The 16,702-nt window shown below is 32.4% G+C and overlaps 1 long non-coding RNA gene across 2 annotated transcripts; it reads left to right on the plus strand.

Moving 5' to 3' along the window:
- The first annotated feature begins 1,109 nt into the window (after positions 1-1,109).
- LOC129035842 (uncharacterized) lies at positions 1,110-13,069 on the plus strand. Of its 2 annotated transcripts, none has more exons than XR_008502351.1 (5): positions 1,110-1,267; positions 1,614-1,710; positions 11,817-11,887; positions 12,587-12,694; positions 12,978-13,069. It is a non-coding gene; the product is annotated as an uncharacterized LOC129035842 (long non-coding RNA). The 2 variants fall into 2 exon arrangements; XR_008502350.1 differs by lacking the exon at positions 12,978-13,069 and adding an exon at positions 12,817-12,956 and having other exon boundaries at positions 1,605-1,710.
- Positions 13,070-16,702: the final 3,633 nt, after the last annotated feature.

The following is a 16,702-nucleotide window of genomic DNA, read 5'->3' on the forward strand; positions in this document are numbered from 1 at the left end:
ATTCAATTATTTTACTATATTTTTCTTTATCCAGAGATATCACACAGATAAGAAGCTGGACTATCTCATATTATGTTGTCCCAGAACAGGAAAAATTCAAACTAAGGCAACATTATTCAAGGGAAGGCAACCCATAAACCTCTGACATAGAATTTGCTCTTCATGAGAGATCATGTACTCCAAGCAGCCAAAAAATATTATCTATGAAAGAGAGTTAGAAAATAAATAGAAATTCTTAACAGAAAACTCATGTACATACAGTTACATGATATATGTGTTAATTTTAAAACTTCATTGGAAAATTTGAAACATTCTGTATAAAGTTTTTTATTAATAAATTATGAGAAAATATCTCCACTAAAGGTTATTCACTTAGTCTATAAAAACAATTCCTAAAATATTTCTAAAAACAAATTTTACCATTCTGTAGTAGGTGGAATGGCCCCTGAAAGATCTCCTTTCCCTAATACTGGACACTGAATTTATTACTTTATAAAGTAAAAAATAACATATAAGTAGGATTATTTATGTGCTGTTAAATAAAAATTATCCTGAGTTGTCAAAGATGGTCCATTCTTAATGTTAGCAGTGGAAGATATCCAAGCCATGCAGCACCAAAGTATGTTAGCAGTGGTGAATCCATACAGGTCTACAGCAACCTCAGTTCTTGCCTCCTCAGAATAAAGAATTCAACCAAGAGGCGTAAGACAGAGAGAATAAGGCAAATTTTAGAACAGGAGTGAAAGTTCACTAAAAAGCTTTAGAGTGGAACAAAATGAAGTAAAGTACACTTGTAAGAGGGTCAAGCAGGTGTCTTGAGAGATCAAGTGTTCGGTTTGACCTTTTGACTTGGGATTTATATGTTGCCATACTTCTGGAGTCTTGCATGACTTCTCCCTGATTCTTTCTTTGGGATAGGCTGTTGGCATGGGCAGTGGCCTGCCAGTTCTTCGGAGGGGCCTCATAAGCAGTGTATTTACTGGAATTGCACACATGCTCACTTGAGGTGCTTTTCCCTTACCAGTCTGAATGTTCCAAGGAGGTCACGTCAACAGTTAAAGTCTGCCATTTTGCCTCTTAGTGCACAGGTGTGAGCCTTCTCATCCAACTCCTGAGATCTTATCAGGAAGCGGCTCATCACCAGCTTCAGGTGTTTCTATTTATTGGGAGACTGTCTTTCCCTGGCACCAGTTGCAACCAATTATTACTTTAGAGAGACAGTTTAACAACTGCCTGACCATCACCTGATGGTTGCCTGACATTCCTGGTGAGTGGGGTCACTCTCCACTCTGCTTATATCTGACTAGCTACCTACTGTAACATTATTACAGGAATCCTTAAAAAAAGAGAACTCTCTTCAGCTGGAGCCAGAAGAGATGCAATAGGAGGAGTGAGAGTTTAGAAGTATAAAATGCACTTGTCCCTTTGCTGGCTTAACGAGGCAGGAGGCAATACGAGGAAAGCAGGTGGCCTTAAAGAGCTGAGAGAAGTCCCAGAAAGGCAGCCAGCAAGGAAATGGGGAACCTCAGCATTACAACTACAGGGAACTGAATTCTGCCAACAATACTTCTCCCCTAAGAATTAAACATCAAATCTTCCCTCAGGGACTCCAGGTAAGAGCCCAGGCCAAAGGACACCTTGATTTTGACCTTGTCAGACCTGGAATTGAAAAACCAGCTGCACCCTTCTAGAATTCTTACTTACAAAACTGTAAGTCAATACATTTGTTCTACTTTGCTAGTTTTGTGGTAATTTGTTACTGCAGCAATAGAAAACTAATAAATATAAGAACTTAAATATTTATTCTTTATATCTTAAATTGAATGTTCAGCTACATAGTGACAATTATTCCATAAAAATAAATTTTGATTCATAATATTTTTTTTATTTAGGATACCCCTGAAGTGAGTTAGGCTTTGCATTGAGGAATCAATAGGGTGATATGAAAACGCTAAGACTAATATCTTGTGCTTAAAATTCTTAATGTGATTTTCGTTAAATATTTACTCTTTAGTGATTTCTCTATTTGATAACTTTGCAAAATTTTTCACTTTAAAAAATGGATAATCTAGAAATATTTTATTTCCTCTCAAATGGATTATGCAGATATTTTCCAATACTAGGCAAGCATAGAAGTAAAAACCATTATGATGAAGAATAAGTACACAAAATAGTTTGTTTATTATGAGTCATTAATTTTGAGGTTGTATAACATAAGAAGATCAGAAAGAAATTGCAGTGACCTTTGTTAAACTCTAACTTTGATCTTAAAATTTTTAACTCCATGCTCTCTGGAATAATAAGAAATGTGTAAATATATATCTTGTGTTCTGGCTTAACTAAATTCCTTATTTCCTTCTCATCAATAAGTACTGTCTTTTACCTTTTTAAAGTGAATGAAATTAGAGAATAAAAATTTAAATAAAATATTCAATAAGTTAGCGTGAATTTTTACTAGAAAACTCTAAATAGCATGAAGCACTTATTTTAATTTTTACTTGTTTTCTCATTGAACACAAACTACAGATATAACCGTAAATTTTTACTTTGGATTCTTAAACCTTCAGGACTTGCTATGATCCTTCATATTTAGTATTTAAACTTTCTTTTTTGGGCATGAGCTGAGAGAAATGTAAAAAAAAAAATAATAAACTTTATCCATATAGAAAAGGGAACCACACACACACACCTGAACCTGCACACACTAAATCCCTAAGCTCTTGAGAAAATAATAATTTCCCCTGGATTTCATAAAAGAAACAGATGGACAGACCCTTAGGCTCAGGGTGGAAGTGATGGTAGGAAGCTGGGTGTGTGTATTAGGTGAGCTGAGCTTGATAAATCCTCTAGCTCTGCCTCCCAGGCTTTGAAACACTATTGAAATATCTGCAGCGTTTTTCTATTTCTATTTTTAACAAGAAATAGAAATTCCAATTTGAAAAAATAGGTCAAACCAATTTGAGTAAATAAAAAAAGTTAGACTTCTCTACCCATACTAAGCTACTGAAAGTAACCCCATGAATCAGAAAAAAAAACCCTTTAAATTCTATAAGCAAATTAAAACTATGTAACTTATTCTGTTAACATATCATACAGGAATTGAAAGGAATAAGTAAACATTATTAGTTATGTGGTTATTTTTTACTATATGCGAAAATATTATTTTTTACAGTAATAAAAATTTATATTATGATACACATTGACAAATTGATCAATGCAACATAGAAGAGAGTCAAAAAACTAATATAAATTATAAATGATGTAGTACTTGAAGAAATAATTTATATTTAATATCATAGAGAAATTAAAAATCATTGACATATGCTTACTTTATATTTGTATGAGAGACATATTTTTAACCTTTAAAAAAGTTATTATTTGATGGTAAGTTCTTTACTGATATAACTACTATTGGTCCTACTATTACTCTGACTATATTTTCCATAAACATTACAAATTAGGCCTAGTGAACTAATAGATACACGACATATGGGAAAAGATCTGTGCTTCAATGAAAACTATGCATTATTTCTGGCACATTTCACATTACATTATTTTGATTCTATAAGCTCCTTTGCAACTCTGTTAAGTGGTAGATAACTAATAGAAATGCAAAATAATTCTTGTCTATAGACATGAAACCGAATTGTTCCATGGAGAGATAATCCTCTCACTCTTAATACTCAAGGATGAGTTTTGGATCTGTTTACAAATTCTTGCCAGTGTTCCTGATATGTAATTGTGAGGAAACTGTGACATGTAATAACTGGTTCAAAGGAGAACCCCAAACCCACACACATTTGACCCAGCAATCCCATTAGCAATCCAAAGGAAGATAGATTGTTCAACTATAAGGACACATGGATTCATAAGTTAATCACAGCACTATTAGCAATAGCAAAGACATGCAATCAACCTAAATGCCCATCAGTGGTAGACTGGATAGAGAAAATGTGGTACATATACACCATGGAATACTATGCAGCCAAAATAAAGAATAAGATAATGCCTTTTGCAACAACATGGATGAAGCTGAAGACCATTATCCTAAGCGAAGTAATTCAGGAACAGAAAACCCAACACCATCTGTTCTCACTTATAAGCATAAATTAAACACTGAGTACATATAGACACAAAGAAAGGAACAATAGGCACCAGGGCCTACTTTAGGATGGAGGATAGGTAGGAGGGTGAGGATAAAAAAATCTACCTATCTCAAGACTAGCCTGACCAACACGGAGAAACCCCATCTCTACTAAAAATACAAAATTACCCAGGTGTGGTGGCGCATGCCTATGATCCCCACTACTCTGGAGGCTGAGGCAGAAGAATCGCTTGAACCCGGGAGGCAGAAGTTGCGGTGAGCCGAGATGGCACCATTGCACTGCAGCCTGGGCAACAAGAGGGAGACTCGGTCTCAAAACAACAACAACAACAAAATCTACCTATCAGACACTGTGCTTATTATCTGGGTGATGAAATAGTATAGATGCCAACTCCCCACATCATGCTATTTAACTGTAGAACCAATCTGTGCATGTACCCTTGACACTAAAAAAAAAAAATTAATTAAAAAAAAGTAGTGGATGTTTAGTCAGTTCCATATTTTGTGTTATACTGGGACAGGCTCAAATCCATGACAAAGAGAATCTCCAAAGAGTAACTTTAAAGGTTATGTAAATTTCTGAAGTTGGGCCATCTTATTATTTTCTGTTAACATATCGACATCTTTTTAAAATGGTTAAAAAATGGTACATTTGTATAGGACACTCAACCACAAATGGAGCTTGCAGGATGGGAAGTTACACTGGTTGAGTCAATGAGTGAGTGGTGAGTGAATGTGAAGGCCTAGAACATTATTGTATATAGCTGTAGACTTTATAAACACTGTGTACTTAGGCTCCACTAAATGTATTTAAAATACTTTTTCTTTCTTCAACAATTAATTAGCTTACTGTAACGTTTTAATGTCATTTTTATACCTCTTATAATCTATCATGTCTCACCTTCACAAACACATAAAAATCCTTCACTTCTGTAACCCTTATTATGTCTGATACTGACGAAGAGTCAGGAAGAGCCTTGATCATCAGTTAAAAATGACTTGAAAATGTTAGTAATTGAAAAAATGGCACCTCCTTCTTCAAAAGGCCAGAAGATGATCCTTTAATTTCAGGTATCTTATTCACTATTTGAGAAGAGGCAAATGTTTGCTTTGCTTACTAAGTAAATTTACCCATCCCTTCCAATCTGTGACATAAACTTAGTGACTACTTCTAATGCAGATAAAAAGAAAAAAAAATGAGAAAGGAAGAAAACCAAAAAAAGTAGTTTTCAAAATAGTTGAACATGTTTTCATAGAAATAATAAAAACACATTGAATATCCAGCTATCTAATATGAGTTGATTCTAGTTCTCTTCTCCTCAGCCTCGTGAGGCAGTCAGCTTTGCTACTGGCAGCCAGGAGTCTCCTAGGAGCTTCAATAGCTCAATAATACATCCAGAAAAACAGAGAAAGGGAGAAAGAGTGGGAGGGAGGAGAGATTAGAGAGAGAGAGGGAAGTTTCTGAATCAAAGAGTAGAGGTGAAACATACTTCTGTCTACTTTAAGATTGTATTTACTTGTCATTTTTCTGGTGCCCCTTAACTCTGTATTCAGAACCCTTTTTCCCCAGAGCCAACCATCAAACCCCCAAATAATATGCTAACTTTTCCTCTACCTTGTTTGTGTAAAAACTGGCTTTAAAGAAATTATCTGGCCTACCTTGTTTGACTGTTTGTCATAAGACTCCCATTCCAGAGAGGGTACTGTCCATACCCAGAAGGAAGGAATTCATGCTCAAGAGAGGCCAAAAGACTAGACACACAGGTCGTGCTGCGTTTCCCCACTCAGTCTATTAGCATTAGATCATGTTTTTTGCCCAATAGTTTTTCTACATGGTGTGCATACCTAAGCATAAAAATGGGCAATATTCCCTGTACCTTTGAGTCCATATTCTGAAGCCTCCTGTGTTATATAAAACTATGATCAAATATATTTTTATGTCTTTTTTCCTATTAATTTCCTCTTGTCAATGATTTTTAGTGAACCTTGAAGGTGAGAAGGGAAAATTTTTCTTTGGTCCATACAAAAGTAATTTTATCTTTTTTCTTATACATTAAAGACACATTCATAGAAATTATTTCAGTATTAGAGCTATATCATTCTAAAATAGATGACATTAAGACATGTTTTTAGAAATACATTTAAATAGAATTTAATATACTTTAAAAGCATACATAGGTGTCATCACATAACCTTGTTTTTTTTCTGCCTTGTTAATTACTGAAAAAGGAGAAAAATAATTAATTATAAATGTAAAAATTGATTTTAAAATTTAAGACAAAGTTCAATTTATGAATAACCATTTTGTTTTGTATTCATTTTAATCATATACATGTGTGTATGCATGTGTGTGTATGTGTGTATATATATATATATATATATATATATATACACAGTCATATATCGCCTAATGATGAGAATTTTCTTTTGACGTGAAGCTGAAGCTATAGAACTGAAGTTGCAAGTTCTCTGTGTGTTTCACGTGTCTGTAATTGAGAATATTTTACTTCCTATTAAGAGTGTGAAATATTTTCCTATTTCTGCAGAATATTAAAAATTCATTAAGCTATCTTACAAAATAAAAAATCTGTTTTGATTGGTTTGCATAAGTTAAAAAACACAATACTTAAGAATGTGCAATACTTAATATTGCATATTTTATTTTGTACCTTTAATTCATACTTTTTATGGCTGAAGAGTATTCCATTGTGTGGGTATAACACAATGTATTCATTCACTAACCTCTTGATGGCCATTTGCATGGTATACAGGATTTGGCCATTACAAATGAAACTGCTATATGAATATTCATGTAAAAGTCTTTCTACTAAATAATGGTTTCCTTTCTTTTAGGTAAATAGCTAAGAGTAGGATGTCTGGGTTGTATGGTTGGTGTATGTTTAACTTTTAAAGAAATTGCCATTTCCTAAAATAGTTGTATTAGTTTACAATTTCACCATCACATATAACAGTTTCAGTTATTTCATATCTTCACCAAAACTATGTTCTTTCTTTTGACTTTTAGACATTCTTATGGGTGTGTAACATTATGTAATTGAAAAGTTTATTGTCATTTCTCTGAAGACAAATGATTTCAAGTATGCTTTCAAGGGCCTGTATGCCAACTATAGTTCATTGATGGGGTGGTCTAATTTTTGTTGTTGTTGTTGTTGTTGTTGTTTTTAAATAACAGAGTTTTGAAAGTTGGTTGTACATAATAAAGCCTTTTTAAAGGTTTTGTAATTTGCAATTATTTTCTCCAAGTGTATTGTTTCTCTGTTCATTCTCTTACAAGTGATTTCTGAAAGACAAGAGTTCTTAATTTTGACAAAGTGAAATTTGTTAACATACACTGTATGATTTATGTAGTATTATATCTAAGAAAATTTTGTCTAACACAAGGTCACAATAATTTTATTATTTTTTCTAGATGCTTAATTATTTTGATTTTTAAATTTAGTTCTATAATTCATTTTGGGTTAATTTTTAATATTATATGTTATTGGTCAAAGTTCACTATTTTTAAGATGAGCATTAAATTGGTCCAGCATCATTTGTTAAAAAGATTTATTTTGTCCAGTGAATTATTTTTGAATCTTTGCCAACAATCAATTAACCTTATATGTATGGGTCTACTTCTGAACTATCAAGGCTGTTCCACTGACTGATTGATTTTTTACTTTATTGTTGCCAATACCAAACTGTCTTTTTTACTGAAATTTTATTATAATTCTTGAGGTCAGGTAATGAGACTCATTTCACTCCGTTTTTTGTTTTCAAAATTGTTCTTTGGAACAAATATTTGGCAAAAAAATATTCTAGGTGACTTCCTTTTCCATATAAATTTTAGAACAAACTTGTGAATTTCTATAAAAATGCATGCTGGGATTTTGATTGGTAGGTATTGCATTGATAGATCAACTTGTGGTGATATTGTTCCACTTATTTAAGCCTTCATTAATTTTTTAAAACAGTGTATCATAGTTTTCAAAGTGTGAGTCTTGTACATCTTTTGTCATATTTATACCAAAATTTTTGTATATTATAATGCTTTAAAATGGTACCTTTTAAAAAATTTCAATTGTACACTGACATAAAGTAAAATTTACTGTGTATATTGATCTTGTATCCTACCACCTTACAAAACCTTCTTATTATTTCTAGTATATTTTTGTAGATTCCAAAAAAATGTTATGTAGATGACTTGCATGACTAAAGATGCTTTAATTTCTCCTTGTTTAAACTAAATTTATTTTGTTTTTTTCTTGTCTTATTCTACTGAATAAAACCTCAAGTGCAATGTTGAACAGAAATAGTAAGAAAAAAAAACTTTGCCTTTTCCTAGTGTGAGGTTGAAAGAATCGGTCTTTAAACTTTAAATGTGCAAAAGATGTTAGTCTCTGATATGCTAATGAATATGGGTATTATTATTTAATATTTTAACTTTTATTTTAGGTTCAGGGGTATATGTGCGGGTTTATTTTATAGATAAACTCATGACTCGGGTGTTTGGTGTACAGTTTGCTTAATCCCCCAGGTACTAAGCATAGCACCCAATAGTTTTGTTTTTGTTTTTTCCTGAAGCTCTCCCTCCTCCCACTCTCCACCCTCAAGTAGGCCCCAGTGTCTGTTGCTCTCCACTTTCTGTCTATGTGTTCTCATTATTTAGCTCCCACTTATAAGTGAGAACATTCAGTATTTGCTTTTCTGTTCCTGCATTAGTTTGCTAAGAATAATGGCCTCCAGTTCCACCCATGTTCCTGCAAAGGATATGATCTCGTTCTTTTGAACATAGATATCAAATTGGTTGAGCATCATTTGTTGAAAAGACATCTCTCCACTGAAATTCTTTGAACCTTAATCATGGAAATTATGGAAAAATATTCTTAATATTATAATTGGTCTGATTTTTTAAGCCAATATTTAAAAGTCAAATGTCATGAAAAAATTCAGATCACTGCTGTTAAAAACAAGTGTTACGATAGCAAGCCCACCTAAATACAAAAGGTTCCAGGTGAATATTACTACCCTGTTTAAAAGGCGCATGCATCCTTCTGATTGCCTAGTTATTGTCACTCTTTATTGTCTCTTGATAATAATGGTAAGAACCAGTTTTTATTTCACATCATGCCTTATTTTCTTAGAGTAGAATAACATTTTTAGAGAAATATTTTTAACATAGAGTTCTTTCCAAAATAGAAACTTGAGACTAACAGACTGTAAAGATTTGACATTTCAGTAGAATTGGGAGAGGTAATTTTTTGTTGTTGAAAGAAACAATAGTTCTACATATTCAATATGCAAATAATATCTGTGTAATTTCTTTTTACTGTAGTAGGAATACTTAACATGAGAGCTACCCTCTATAATTTTTAAGTACACAATACAGTATTGTTAACCCTAGGCATAAGTGAAAGTATACCAGTTGAACAACTATCTATTTCCCCTCCTGCCCCACCTGCCCCTGGTAGCTACTATTCTACTCTCTATTTCTGTGAATTAGACTATTTTACATATGTCATATAACTGAGATCATGTGGTGTTTATCTTTCTCTAACTAGCTTATTTCACTTAGTGTGATGTCCTGCAGGTTCACCCATTTTCTCATGTATGACAGGATTTCCTTCTTTCTAAAGGCTAAATAATATTCCATTGTTTGTATATACCACATTTTATATACTCAGTAATCCATCAATTGACATTTAGGTTTTTCCACATCTTGGCTATTGTGCATAATGCTGAAATGAACATGGGAGTGTATATATCTTTTCAACATCCTCATTTTCATTCTTTTATACATACTGAGTATATACTCAGATGTGAGATTGCTGGATCATATGATAGTTCTATTTTCAATTTTTTGAGGACTCTCCATATTGTTTTTCACAGTGACTACACCATTTTACATTCCCACTGACACTATACAAGAGTACCAAATTCTTATATCTTTGCCAATACTTTCTTTTTTTTTATTTTTGATAATAGCCATCCTAAAAAGTGTAAGATAATATCTCATTGTGGGTTTTATTTGCATTTCTCCGATCATTACTGATGTTGAGCATATTTTTATATACCTATTGGCTATTTGTATATCTTCATTTGAAAAATGCCTATTCACATCATTTATCCATTTTTTAAAAAGATTTATTTGTTTTTTTGTTTGTTTGTTTGTTTTTGCTATTGTGTTGTATAAATTCCCAATATATTTTGGATATTTACACCTTATCAGATATATGGTTTGGAACTATTTACCCCTTATCGGATATATGGTTTGGAACTATTATATTTTCTCCCATTCTGTAGGTTGCCTCTTCACTATGTTGTTTTCTTGACTATGCAGAAGCTTTTTTGGTTCAAAAAACTGCCACTTGTTTGTTTTTGCTTTTGTTGCTTGTGCTTTGGTGTCAAAATAGAAAAAAAAAAATCATTGCCAAAACCAATTTATCTTCTTTTCGTGATACTTCCATAATGCATGAATTGGCTTCTTTGTGGTTTCCCATAAATCTTTTAAGCTTTTGTTACTCTTTGTTACTTTATTTTATTTTATTTTTATTCCTCTGATGGATAATTTCAAATGACCTTTCTTAGACTTCACTAATTCTTTCTCCTCTTTGATTAAGTCTATTGTTAAACCCCTCTGGTTAATATTTTAGTTTGTTTGTTGTATTTTTAGCTCCCAAGTTGATTTGTTCCTCTTTTATAGTTTTTTGTCTCCTTATCAATATTTTCATTTTGTTCATGTGTTTTCTTATTTCATTTAGTTGCTTATCTGTGTTATCTTGTTACTCACTGAGATTCACTAAGATGATTGTTTTGAATTCTTTGTCAATTAATTCATGAGTATCCATTTCTTTAGATTGGTTATTGGAGATTTATTTTGTTCCTTTGATTGTATTATATTTTCTTATTTTTCATGTTCCTTGTATCTTTGTGTCAATTTGTGTGCATTTGAAATAGAAAGCCATTTCTCACAGTCTTTACTGACAGGGAAAGATGCTTACCATTCAGCTTTGCTAGGGATTCTGGGCATCTCTAGAACCCTTTTTATAGATAGGTCTTGTCTGGATTTGTGCACGTGGATTTATAATGAGAGATTTTCTGGTTGTTTTTGGTTCTCCTCCTCCTCCTCCTCCTTCTTTTCCTCCTTCTCTTCCTCCTTTTCTTCTAAAACCTATAATCTCTTATTCCCTCTAATGTCTGACCAAAGTACTGCTGTCTGAGACATTGGAGGCATACTGTACTCCTCTTCTTCCCTCCCTGTGGAGAAGCCTCAAGTTATATGCCTTCATCCAGTCTTGCAGAGCTGTGTCTAATGCAGCAAGATGCCTGCCTGTTTTCTTTGTTTCTAGCTGTCTCCAGGCATCCAAACTATGCCTGTTCCATCAGTACTAAGGGTGAGGTAAGAGAGAAACTAGTTCCTTGGATAACATACCAAATGGCCAGAATGTTGAAGGCATATTTCACTCCTCTTCTTTCTTCCTTGTCGAGAAGCCTCAGGTTCTGCACCTTCTCCCCTTTCTTGCACAGCCATGTTGGATGCAGTAAGCCACCCACTCCTTTCCTCTCTCCTTAGTTGTTATTGGACATCCAAACTATGCCAGTTCCATCAGCATTCCAGATGAGGCAAGACAAAAGCCAGTCCCTCCCTCGGGCAGACTACCAAAAGCCTGGAGACATTAGATGCATACTTCCCTCTCTCTTTTTCCTTCAGGAAGATGTTACAGGACAAAATGATTTCACTGGGAGCTGAGTTTTGCCAGATTTGGGGAAATACTGATGCAGGTAAAGCAAAATTTCTCTTCTTATCAATTTCAATGTAGCTGTTATTAATTTTGTGGTTGTCCAGGCTACTGCAACTTCTTAACAAAATTCTGGACTTCTTAAAAGGGTATTTTGGTTTGTATATTATTTTTAAATCAGTTTTTCCGTGAGGGGTAAAGACTTAGACTTCTTATTCTGCTGTCTTTCTTATGTTTTCCACAAAATAATCTTAATCAACATATTTTATTTAATATGCTTTTCTTCTTATTTAGTTTAAAACTTCTTTTTGTCCTTTTTATTTTTTTAGTTCTTGTTTTCATATTTAAATGATCTACTTTAAAGCCTATTAATGCGTTAGAGCTAATGAATGCTGTATGCAAATTAAATATATTATTATATGCATCTGCTTTCTATTTTTTTTATTCTTAGGATGTTTGACATTTTCAAGTAATTTTTTTTCCCTAAAATCATATGTAAAATCGACATAGAAATACAATAGTAGTATGCAAATTATTTAGAAATATAATAAGAAATGGGTAACAAAAAGAAAAGAATAAGTATAAGCAATAAATTAAGTAAACTGTAATGACTAAGAGAGAAAAAATTCTTCTAATTATAATTCTCTAATTATAATGTTTTGCTAAAGATAATGCTATTAGAATTATAAAAGCTGAAATCAGTAGCACATAATGTCAATAAATTATTTTGTTTAAACCCCAGAACATCATTTATTGAAGGCTGATACTTATGGGTAGAAGAGTCAAAGTGCGAATATATCCACACTTCTCTATGGATTCTGCAGAAAGATATGCTTGGGTCGTGACTCAGGTGAATTTACTATGAAACTTTGTCTTTGGCAAAGCATCCCATTCTTGGCTCTTCCATATATATATATGGTAAGTTTGGGAGTGGCCTTGCTAGTAAGGAATAAATTATTTACTTGGTTCTAGCTATTTACAAAGTTGCTGGTGACTAATTGCTGGAAAGAAGCTGTGATGTTATGTGGCCCCTCCATTTTATGTCCCCTCCCTTTAGTTCTGTAGGAAATTGAGTTCAGGAAAGCTACTAGGAATAAAAATCTTAGTTTTTATGCATGTGTATTTTTTTCCAGACAATTTGGAGAGAACTCCCTGAAACATTCACTGTGTAATTCTACTTTCTTGAATACTTACTATAATTAAAGTTCATTTCTGATTTACATAAAGACCAATCAGCATGCTAGAGAATTTCTGCTTCAGGTAGTTATTCAAGAAAACAGTACTGTGGAAGCTTTACCATCTTCACTTTGTGGATTTCATATCTATTTCTACCTGGAAAAGAAGAGAAAGATAGAGTACAAAGTTGCAAAAGGGGTTTTTATAGGCAATGACTTCAAGTGTAGCATATTACTTCTACCTACATTCCATTGTCTAGATGTGGAATTCACTCATATGTGTACACTTAACAGCAAGAAAGATATAGCTAGTTCCCTTAATAAAAGAGAGAGGTATTCACTCAATAGCTCGATAATTTCTGCCACAATGAAAGTAAGATATGCATTACAAAGTTGTTCTATTCTCTTTTCAAATAATTCTCATTTTAAATTGGTTGCTGAGACATTTCCTTGGAGCATAGTAACAGTTTCTTACTCACTCAACATAATTTCCATAATGCAAATGAAAGAAAATAACTGGTAAATATAGGTTATAGTGTTACTTGTTAAAAGTGTTTTCCACATACAAAATTTTATTTGCATATGGTGTCCTTTGAAAAAGAATCACTTAAGATTTTTTAATCTCTTAAAGTTAGGCATTTAAATCTAGTTGAATTCAAATTGTGATATATTTTGTATAACATCTTCAAAATTTATATCAGTATGAAACAATTTCAGTTAAAAATCTACTGCATACACACCACCTTAGGTCTGCTCTATACAAGAAATGACACAAAAAATTCTCTAGAGTTTGAAACTGTCAGAAAGATTTTTGTTTTCAATCACATGCAGAGGGTTTAAATAATGAAAAAACCATGCTGTAATTTTTTATAATGTTTCTGAAACAATAACAGCAAAAACACAATTTAAGAAGAAAAAAGATTAGAAAAAAATTATTAACAACTAACAGTAACAAATAAGAAATTAAGAAATACATTCATTTAAAATTTAATTATTTGGAGTGCTTAACGCAAACTACACTTCATGAACTTTTACCTACCTAGACATGGTTTATAATATTCTTTAATTATCAAAATATGTTTCAAAAATGTATTACTTATACAAATATGAACTATCATTTGATGAGTAAGACAGATACTTGTAGCTAAAAAAATTCATGTAAAGAGCATATGCATTTCCATATATTAAACAGTGAAAGGCGTAACAGAGGAACTTTGCCACTTTACATGAAACATTTTGTTTCTAAACATTTGACAGGATTGAATTGGGAGATACAATTCAAGTTGAGATTTGGTTGGGGACACAGCCAAACCATATCAATAACTTTATGTAAATTATTTATATAGATCATTCTTTTGTATCCAAATATATAAACACATAAGTAATATATGTTCTGTCTAGGTTTTGTGTGTGTGTGTGATATTCACTGTAAAAACCTGGTAGAGATTGAGAGGCAAAAATCACAAGAGTGTGAGGAACCACCTATGACTGTCTCCCTGGAGTATTTAAGTCTCAGAGTTGTCCACACTGAACCTACAACAATTCATAAATCATAGTTCATGTTTTTCCACATAGGCACGGGTTTCTTTGGACATTGCTGCTCTGGTATGTTGTGATTATCTGTATTCACCTCTTGCTGTCTCCAATTTAGAGGACAGCTGTTTGACCTGTCACCTCACTGCTCTTATGGTCTAAGAAAACTTATTATCAATGTTTTCAGTTTTTTACTTTTTGGACAGAATGATGACTTCCATGCTTCTTACATGCTGGACTGAAAACTGAAAGCCATATGTGTGTTTTCAGAGGATAACTCTTTGTGAAATTATTTAACTAGTACGACCTACTGTCTGTGTAAATATCGCATATATTTACTTTATACAGTCTTCCTTACTCACAATGAAAATCTAAAATATTTATGGTGCTTTATATCATTCATCACTTCTGTCAGTAAGAGAGAAAGTGAGAGAGAGAAATGAAGACACATAGGCACGCACACACACACACACGCACACACACTCACAGAAATAGTTAGAAAGGTTGAGAAATGGTAAATGTATCTAAAACTCAGTACATTTGACCAGTTTCTAGGAAATAAAGATAAAAAATTAAACTTATAAACAATTTTTATATATACATACGTGTGTGTGTGTATATATATATAAATATATGTTTGTACATATATGTTTAAAAGTATACCCGGTTACATAATATAAATATCTAATAGATTCCACTGCATTTCTTTTTAGGGACAGAAACAGTGATCTTCCTGAAAATTGCATATATCATACCCACTGAAAATTTGACTCTAACTTATACCTCAACCTCAATTTTTTTTTTTTTACTCCTCACACAAAATTCCACAGAGAACTTCTCACCATTACCCAAAATTGCAATACCCTTCTATAATTACATAGCTTAGAAAACATTCTTTTAACTTTTACAATAACCTTCAATCCCTCATTTTTCTTGCAAACTCCTACTCACCTCTCCAGGCCAAGATCATTTATCATTCCTTTCTAATAATCAGCTTCCACAACCATGCTTTAATTTACCTCGTTTTTAACCCTTAACATATTGTTAAAACACGGTGTATTAAACACATTGTTTAAAAAACTCAAGTTGTAATCTTTAACACATTGATTTATTTTGTTTGTGTGTATGATTTAACAAGTATTCTCTGAGACCTTAAAGGTAAAAAAACATTTTATTCGTCTTCAGATTTATATGTAAGATGCAAAATCAGTGAATGTTAATTGTTAGGAAATGAGTTTAATACTGTATTTTATTTTAAACAGCAGCTCTTCAGACAAAAGAAGTGAATTTAATAGATACATTAAATAAAAATTAAATTAATTATTGCCTAGACTTCTTTATATTTTCCCATCATGTTTAGTACAATGATAATCTATGATTATCATCATCATCCTTGTCATTTCCATGAGTATATTTCCACAGGTATATGGTCTTTGTGGGCGAAAATACAGTTATATCATAGTGTTTTTTTTTTTTTTTTACAAGTTATTCTCAGTGTTTCAAAGTTGTAGAGTGAATTGGAAAATCCTTCCCTGAGCACTAATTACACTGCATTCATATATTCAGTACATCAAAAAGCACATTACGTTTTAATTCTTCATTTGCATGTCTATTTCTCTACTGGATTAAATTTACTCAAATAAAGTCAGTGTCTTTTTTTTTCTTTAATTCTCAGAAACTACCTGGAATAATGTAATCACTCATAAAATGATTTTTAAATGAATGAACTCATGAATAGGTAAATGAATGAATATTCTTGAATTACCTCTCAAGATTTCCATTTTGACTCACTAAACTTACATGCTAAAGAAAATGTAGTTCCAAAAGGTCACTTTAGAGAACATTATAAGACTATAGCAAAGACATTTACTATGAAAAAAAAGTCTTTTTTTGAGAAAATAATGTTGAGTTTTAAAAGTGTTATTTACCCATATAAAAATTACGCCTTTTTATTTTATGTGTATGTGTGTGTGTGCTTGTGTTGGGAGAGAGAGACAGAAAAACAGATAAACAGAGATTATTGAAATAGGTAGAAAGACACTGAGACCAGAATTTTAAAACTCAGTAAAATACAGAGTGACTAAGAGGAAAAGCGAGGGTGAAGGTTGTAATGCTGTATACAGATGACATGGGAATTTAAACAAAGGCCA

The sequence above is a fragment of the Pongo pygmaeus genome, chromosome 3 (genome assembly GCF_028885625.2).
Source record: "Pongo pygmaeus isolate AG05252 chromosome 3, NHGRI_mPonPyg2-v2.0_pri, whole genome shotgun sequence".
Classification (NCBI taxonomy): Eukaryota; Metazoa; Chordata; class Mammalia; order Primates; family Hominidae; genus Pongo; species Pongo pygmaeus.